Source organism: Priapulus caudatus, unplaced genomic scaffold, assembly GCF_000485595.1.
Source record: "Priapulus caudatus unplaced genomic scaffold, Priapulus_caudatus-5.0.1 Scaffold507, whole genome shotgun sequence".
NCBI lineage: Eukaryota > Metazoa > Priapulida > Priapulimorpha > Priapulimorphida > Priapulidae > Priapulus > Priapulus caudatus.
Window position 1 is genome coordinate 16398 of NW_014577568.1, and position 8583 is coordinate 24980.

At 43.8% G+C, this 8583-nt stretch overlaps 1 protein-coding gene across 1 annotated transcript in view; it reads left to right on the plus strand.

Moving 5' to 3' along the window:
• Window positions 1-8583, plus strand: part of LOC106811135 (28S ribosomal protein S7, mitochondrial-like) — a gene marked incomplete at its 5' end in the record, with an annotated part of 19760 nt that overhangs the window by 7992 nt on the left and 3185 nt on the right.

Genomic DNA, 8583 nt, shown 5'->3' on the forward strand with positions numbered 1-8583 from the left:
ACATGAGAAAAGTACTAATATAGTACTACTAATAGTAGCCAAGTTACCTATGCTACACATGAGAAAAGTACTAATATAGTACTACTAATAGTAGCCAAGTTACCTATGCTACACATGAGAAAAGTACTAATATAGTACTACTAATAGTAGCCAAGTTACCTATGCTACACATGAGAAAAGATATGTAAACATGAAAATGTAATTATTCAATGCATCACACCAGTCAAACATTTCAGCTTTGGAACGAACAAATTATTATGTATATAAATATATATTAGTATTATTACACATTTATTGCATAGTAGAGAATATACAGCCTTATGAATGCTTTCAGTGTGTGCAAAATTTTCTTAACAAGAGTAGAATGAAATTGAATGTCTATGCTATGATATTGTAACTATAAAAAGTGGATCATACGAGTCTTGGAAATTTATAGTTTGAAAACCCAGCCATTCCTGATATGGGAAATTTTCATTTTTGATTAAAAAAAAAATATAGTAAAAGCCATAAAAGTTAGCCAGTCCTGCTCAAGGGCTACCAGTCCCGGACAGGGGGACAGGCTAAATCACACTCACAACTATATCCTAACACTTCTGATAGACCACCAGATTATAAAATAATATTTTTAGCTCATCTGACCTAGTGAGATGCAGCTTGTAGAATCACATGAGCGTGCGTCCGTGCGTGCGTCCGTCCGGCCATGCGTGCATCCGTCAACAGTTGGGCACAAATCTAAATGGCTCGACGTACGGTCACGATAGTCGGGACGTGGGGGGTAATCCGAAAACGAGTTGGGATGTCGCCATGGGTGCCCCGCCGTTTGCTACCCACGCGAGCATTACACGATTCAGCTCAGGTGCGTAACAGAACTGCCTTTAGAACAGATAATCATGTATTAGGGAGCGCTAAACCTTGTCAACAAAGATTTTGCCTTGCCAAGTAAACCGTGCCAACTTAGCCTCACATTCAACCAGTATGGCTCTTAATAATAGCAAAAAGCATTCAGTCTTTGTTACAGTCAACAAATCAATGTTTACCCTCCCGTGCAGGGTCAAAAGGTTATCGACACTTACTCTTCGCATGTCAGCGGAAAGTAACATTTCTATGGCTACTTTCAATAAGAGCGCTAAAAGATGGTAGCGCTCACCGCTTTAAACAAAAAAGTTTTTCAATCGCTCCGTCAGACCATGTCCACAGAAAATGTCTAAAATTCTGCCCTGTGCCCCCATTGACTTTTGACCTTAACTCCAATTTCGGCACATGATGGCTTTTCCTACCATGATTTATACACCGCTATCAACGACTATCGAGCCGTTTTAGATTTGTGCCGCAATTCTGCATTTCCTCCTATACCTTAAGTAAGAGGGAATGTTCCTTCTTTTATACACCTTCTTGCCTGACCCCCAGCTTGACATCCAACTCGGTTTTCGGTACCCCCAAACACGTCCGATCTATCGGGCCGGTACGTCGAGCCATTTAAGACTTTGATGCCCAACTGTTGACGATGCACGCATGGCCGACGGACGCACTCGACGCGACGCACGCGCATGTAGTCTACAAGCTGCAGTCTCACTAGGTCAGATGAGCTAAAAATATTATTTATAAGCTAGCGTGGTCTGATCAGAAGGTGTTAGGACTATAGTTGGAGGGTGATTAGCCTGTCCCCTGTCCGGGTGTCCCTTGAGCAGACGGCTAACTTTTTATGCTTTTACTATATGTTTTTTTTAATCAAAAAAAATGAATAATTTCCCATATCAGGAATGGCGGCTGTTTTCAAACTATAATTCCAAGACTCGTTATGATTCCACTTTTTATAGTTACAATATCATAGCATAGACATTCAATTATTCTCTCTTGTATAGAAAGAATTTTGCACCACACTGGAAAGCTTCATAAGGCTGTATATTCGTCTACTATGCAATAAAGTGTAATAATACTAATGATATATTATACGTATACATAATAATTTGTTCGTTCCCAAAGCTGAAATTGGTTACTGGTGCTGATGCATGAATAATTACATTTTCATGTTTACATATCTTTCTCATGGGTAGCATAGTGTAAAACTTGCTACTATTAGTAGTACTAATTTAGTTACTTTTCTCATGTGTAGCATAGGTAACTTGGCTACTATTAGGCGAAATGAACGGGTTACAATTATTTCGCCTGTAATTAAACTACATAAATGTGGAGGGTTTTGTCCTGTCACTGTAGAAGTTATAACTATAATGTGGGTTTTGTCCTGTCACTGTAGGTAATTATAAACTACATAAATATTGGAGTTTTGTCCTGTCACTGTAAGGTAAGTTATAACTACATAAATAGCGAGGTTTTTCCGTCACTGATAAGGTAATTAGCAATAATGCTGCTCACACTAAACAAGTTGACAACCCCCAGATCAGCCTGTCTGTGTTAGTGACTTGTTGCTATCTACTTTCATGTCATATTGCGTGAGATTTTCTGTAGAGGTATGGTAAATTTCACTCTTATGAGAACATACCATACGGACCATGTATAAATTGCATGTGAAAGTATACCAAATCCACTTATTTCATCCATTTATTAAGATTCAAAACATAGCAAGAAGCTACATACGTCACTTTGGATCGTAATGTGGAAGATATTATCTGCATTTTATAGTGCCTAATGTAGGTTAGTTTCTCTCATGTCTTCCTTAGGAAGGGGCTCTTCAGTCCTGCTTTGGATACAATGATTCCTGTACATGGATTGTACATGCTCCATCCACATGGAGTATTCTGAATTGGTAGTGAGAAAATTAGTAATTGCCCAACCACCCAGACCACAAAGAACATGGCAGCACGGGCTTTGCCCCCACGCTAAACAAAATGGGTTAGATATGGTTTAGCCTATAGATATGTTTAGCTCTATATATATGGTTAGCTCTAAGATATGCTTACTATATAATCTTAGTCACTTCCTATAGGATTCGCCTCCCACTACAATCTCTGCGAAATACAGTGCTGGGAAACGTTACGTGAATCATGTATGCAGCAGACTTCTAACTGGTGCCTCCTCATAATCGCAGGGTGCGAATATTAACGGAGTCCGGAGTCCAAATCTCCCTGATTTTACTGTTGGACTCCACTGATTTGACATATATGCAGGAGTCGTCTAACTTCCTGAAAATTCTGCCATACTTAACTAGTTCGTTCCGGAGCACGCCTCGCAGAATTACTGTATTTTGTCAGTAATGTCCAAAGAAAAAAATTTGGCAGACGGTGCAAACTCCTGAATCTCAAAAATAAGCCAGCAGCTGATTGTTAATATCTTTAATTTATTTGAACCTCAGACTCGGACTGCTCTTTCCTCCGTTGACTCCCTTGTCAAAGGTTAATTCTACCCCTGAGATCGTTGCTCCATTAAGTAATTGTGACACGCTATTTTAGTTTCTGCTCGTCAACATTCAGAAAACGACCTAATCAGGCCAGAAAAGAGAGTTGATTTGTTTAATGTCCATTGGGATGCTAACATTCAATAAGTTTATTTCACAGGCTAGTATTTGCTAAATGATCACGAGCAACACCATCAGCTGCCATGATGGAGAGTTCACTGCCAGTTATCACCGTTGTTGTCTCTTATACCTCTGTACTGTAGTAGCTGCGTACAGTTCTAGCTACAGTCTGTGCTGCATGATTGTACTATCACTCTGTATTGGCCGAGTAGGCTGCTATGGAGCCAATCAATACAAAGCGGCTCAAGGATAGAGCCAGCATGTCCAGTAATAAACATCATCCTATCCATCACCTTCCTGAGATAGGCCTTAGTAACGCTCATAGGTCTATGTCCCCAGGTACTGCCGAACGTACCCTGGTAACTATCTAGCTGATATGGTTAGGGTTAGGGTGTAGGGTTAGGGTTAGGAGTAGGTCGTAGGCAACTCCATAGACTCGTTAGTGGAGTAGCAAGGTACGGCCGGCATATAGATGAGTACTAGTACTTTAGTATCCAGGTACGTTCCAGTATACCGGACGCTTACCAGGGTACGTTCGGCAGTTACCCTGGGCGGACATAGGACCTATCACTCTGTAAACTATAGCCCGCGGTACAGTTGCCGCTGGGCTATAGGCAGCATTAGACCAAGTAGACCATTGCATTGCAACGATAGTTAGAGCGTTTAAAATTTTAGTAGCTGATCATAACTTAAGACATATTTACTTCGGATAAAGGCATAATTGCCTACACGTAGCCTCCTACGAAAAATGGATCGCAAAACGCAAAATGATCGGGCTTATTTAACACTTATTATCTACAATTGGACATCTCACCAATCTTTTTGAACCACTTTCCACAACTTTACACCATGTATTTTATCCATTATCCTCAATAAGCACTACTGTCAAATCTGTTTGAAAGTGTGTGCATGCGCGACGCGTGAGTCACCGGTATTGTAGATAATGCACATAGCTGCCATGTGTGTTTTCCGTAAAAAAACCCCATAAAAATTTTCGGCGTACTCGACGCGTGTGCACGACACATCATTTTCAAAATGAATTGCCAGTATAGCTTACTCTTAGGATAATGGATAAACATGCATGTAGTAAAGTTGTGGAAATAGTTCCAAAAAGATTAGGTGAGATGTCCATGAGATAGAATAAGTGTAAAAAGCCTGATCATTTTGCCAATTTCGATCCATTTTTCTGTGGACCTTATTGGTACAACAGTTGCAGTGGTTGCGACAATATAGCATAAAATGTTCTATTGTAGCACGCTAATTCATCTGCGAAGCGCATATTACGGCAGCTCACACATAGGCTAGAGTGTTACGATGTAACCAGCAGCAGGAAACCTACAGCATCAAAACAATAATCTTACACCACACCAGCTGAGCAGAGACGGATTTAACCATCCGGACACACAAACAACTGGTAAAAATTTTGATTCCAACACGCAATACGATACACACGGTTGCATAGGCGCAGCTCTGTTACAACCTACACATGTTGGCCCCATCACTGCCTATAGTACGCCAGGCCCGGTAGCCAGCTTTCTATGGGGGGTTCGTTCTTCAATGTGCAAATCTTGCTCGCGCAGGCGGGTTACAGGATTTGTACTAGCGGGCGTCTAACCGTACACCCATAGTTGCGAGCACGCCGAAGGGGGGGCTGCGGGCCCTCCCCCAGAAAATTTTTTAAAATTCCACCCCCTCAGATCTGTTTTACTGCGCGAGCAAGGGGGTCGACTCCCTGCGACCCCCCCGTACACGCCCCTGCTCGGGCGCGAACGACCAGGCCGACGGAGCCAAGCGACGAGCGGGGAGGTGGTGGCGAGCGGGGTTCACTGTTCACCCTCCCGCACGATGGAATTTTGCAATTGATTACACTAAAATGGAGCCACTGAGTGAAATTCTTGCAAATTTTCAACAAAAATTTTTTTTTGCCTTGGGGGAGAGGGGCTCGGGCGTTCGTTTCGAACCCCCGAACCCCCCTGGCTACGGGCCTCGTACGATCAACTTTCATACGAATAACAGTTAGACAAACACCTTAGCCGCATCACAACATTAGTTGGTGTTAGCTGTCGGCGGAAGAAACACACATACACATTAGGCACAACGTTGTTTTAAACAGCTACTAACACGCGTTTCTACCTGACCACACACACATTAAAAATAAAAAAAAAAACTAGCGTCATCACTGTCTATAGTGCGGTTAGCCTGCGCAACATCATAATATCTTAGTATACATCACATAAGGCCCGACACTGCCCGGAAGTGCGGTCAGTATGCGGCCAGTAAAATAACACACATTAGCCTAAGTTATTTCATACACAGCTGTTAATATTTAATTACGTAAACGCAATCACCAGCTATACGTCATACTCAACGTCATGCCACCTAGAAGCACCCACGGCCTGAGGGGGAATGACGCGTTAAAACCATCTCCACTCCAATACTCCCATGCCATCTTACTCTATCCAACTCCACAAACTGACCACAAAGACAATAATTCCACCCTCTACTATCCTGTAGTCAGCAGTATAGTGGCGAAAATATGTGTAGAGTTTCACGGCTGAGTTTACTGAAGGCAGTATAAGAGAGCGCGCACGGAAGAAACGAGCTCTCTTGCACTCACCCTCTTCTTGGTAAAGTATATATGGTGTGTATTGTGAAGAACCCGTATTTCTACCCTGTAGTACTGTGCTGAATTTCTTGTAATATTCAATAGTGAAACGCGCAGTTTGAAATCCACATCCTTTCTACTCTTATTTTATTATTTATTCGTAATTAGTCAACGGCAATTACACGGCGCGCAGCCACGCAAGTCTACCGCGCCAAGTTTGTCTGCAACAGAATATAACCACGACTACCACTATAAGACATGCCGCAGTTACGGTACGCCGCGGCTATCAGTACTAGAGCTATAGTTGACTACAAGACCGTGGAATTCGTCGAGCAATCGCGACAGCCTTTATGCGCTATTCGTCCGAGCAGTTGTTGCGCATGGCGGCTTTCATGTTGCATTAACATAAATGTAATATAATTGCTAGCCTTAGGACGTCACGCTACTCTCTAACCACAACCCCCACCCTAAGACAAACTATAAACCAACTTGCTCCTTATATACGCGGAGTCATAGTACCAAACACCATCTATGGTGTAATCAACACATATGCATGTGTGCAGGCCGTCACACCTAAAGGGGCCCCCAGACTCTTCAAAATAGCCTCAGTAATCTGGACAATAGCATTTTATACATCTAGATTTCAACATTTTTTGGGCGGAAGACCTCCCCCTTCACACTAATTCCTACCTATGCGCACTACGTGCCAGTGCGCTGCGCGCATACAACATGTACACGCATGCGCAACAACTGCCTCAGACGATAGCGCATCAAACAGCGTGACCCTGAGCTCGAACGATATCCATCCATACCACTACTAGTACTAAGTAGTGAGTATAGGTCTAGTACTATAGGTCCCGTACATCTGACTGCCGCGAGGCCTATGACTTGTCGGCCTGGAAATACCAACTGCCAACTATGTCACCACTGTCCCGCACGGAAAATGGATCGCAAAACGCCAAAATCTATCGGCTTTTTAACACTGATCTATTATGGACATCTCAACCTAATCTTTCCTTGAACATTACAACAACTTTACACCACTGTATTTATCCTTGTTATTCCATCAAATTAAGCACTACTGGAAATATCCTTGAATTCTGGCGTGCGTACGCGCGGGCGTCACGTATTGTATATACATCATTGATGTTTTGCCTACAGATCCGGATGCATGATTATTATACTAAATACCGGGACGTCACGCGTACGCACGCCAGAATATCAAAATCGGAAATTCCAGTATAGTGCTTACTTTGTGCAATAAAAGGATAAAAATACATGGTGCGTGCTAAAGTTGTGTAAACAGTATAGTGTTCAAAAAGATAGTGAGATGCTGCCACGTAGAGTAGATAATGCTTAAATAAAGCCCATAATTTATGGTTTGCGATCCATTTCGTGGCGGGACAGGTGCTGGTGACAGGTGCAGTTCGGTATTTCCAGCCACAATGTGCTATTAGCCCTGCGGCAATCAAGGTCGCGGCGTATAGCTACTAGAAGCTATAGTAGTAAGTACTACTACTAAGAGCATACGTCCTGCCAGGGCCGGATTCATCAACGTGCGTAAAAGTTGTATGCCGTACATCCGCAGTTTCTACGAAGTACGTACGCAAAAGCTCGTCAGGTGCGATCATCAACGCAGCGAGCACCTGCGACTGCAAATGTTCATGAATTTCCAGTGTAAATTCCACTACGCCATCTGGCGTTGCTGTGAGAGCGTGCCTAGCATAACCAATCACACTGTGCACACATACGCATAGAACCAAACTGACGTCTCTCTTGATATTAAACCATATGGCTCGTCTTTAGCTCTGTCTACATATCCTGGGAGTGATATGTTCCACATTTTTCTTGTAATAATTGCCGCTTCAACACCTCAATGAAGCAGCGGACAGCGTACACGTCGCGTGCTGCATGTGTACGTACGCAGTGCAGCTGCGTGCGTCGCGTGTGCACGTACACATGCGTGCGTAGACGTGCATGTCAAGTGTGCTGCGTGTTGTGCACGTACACGTGCGTCGTGTGCACGTACACGTGCCGTGCGTGTGCACGCTTACAGTGCCGTGCGTGCGTCTTACTACACGGGCGTGCGTGCGGCTGCACTACACGTGCGTGCGTGATTGCCGGCACGTTTGCGTGCGTGGTCGTACACGTGCCTCGCGGTTTGCACACACGTCGTGCAAATTTTACTACACGTGCATGCGTGGTGTGTCTTGCGTGCACGTACACGTGCGTGCGTTGTGCGTGCGTGACGTAGTGCTACGTACACCTGTCTGCAGTGCGTGTGTACTTACACGTGCGGCGGGCGCGTCCACGTACACGTCGTGCTGTGCACGTACACCGTGCGTTGTACGTAACGGCGTAGCGTTGCGTACTGCACCTACACGTGCGTGCGCCACGTACACGTGCGTGCTGTGCACGTCACGGCAACTACGACTCGCTGATCTTAACGAAACAATGCCAAGCTATGAAAAAGAAGCTCAAAGGTCCGCCTGTACTCTCTCTCTTG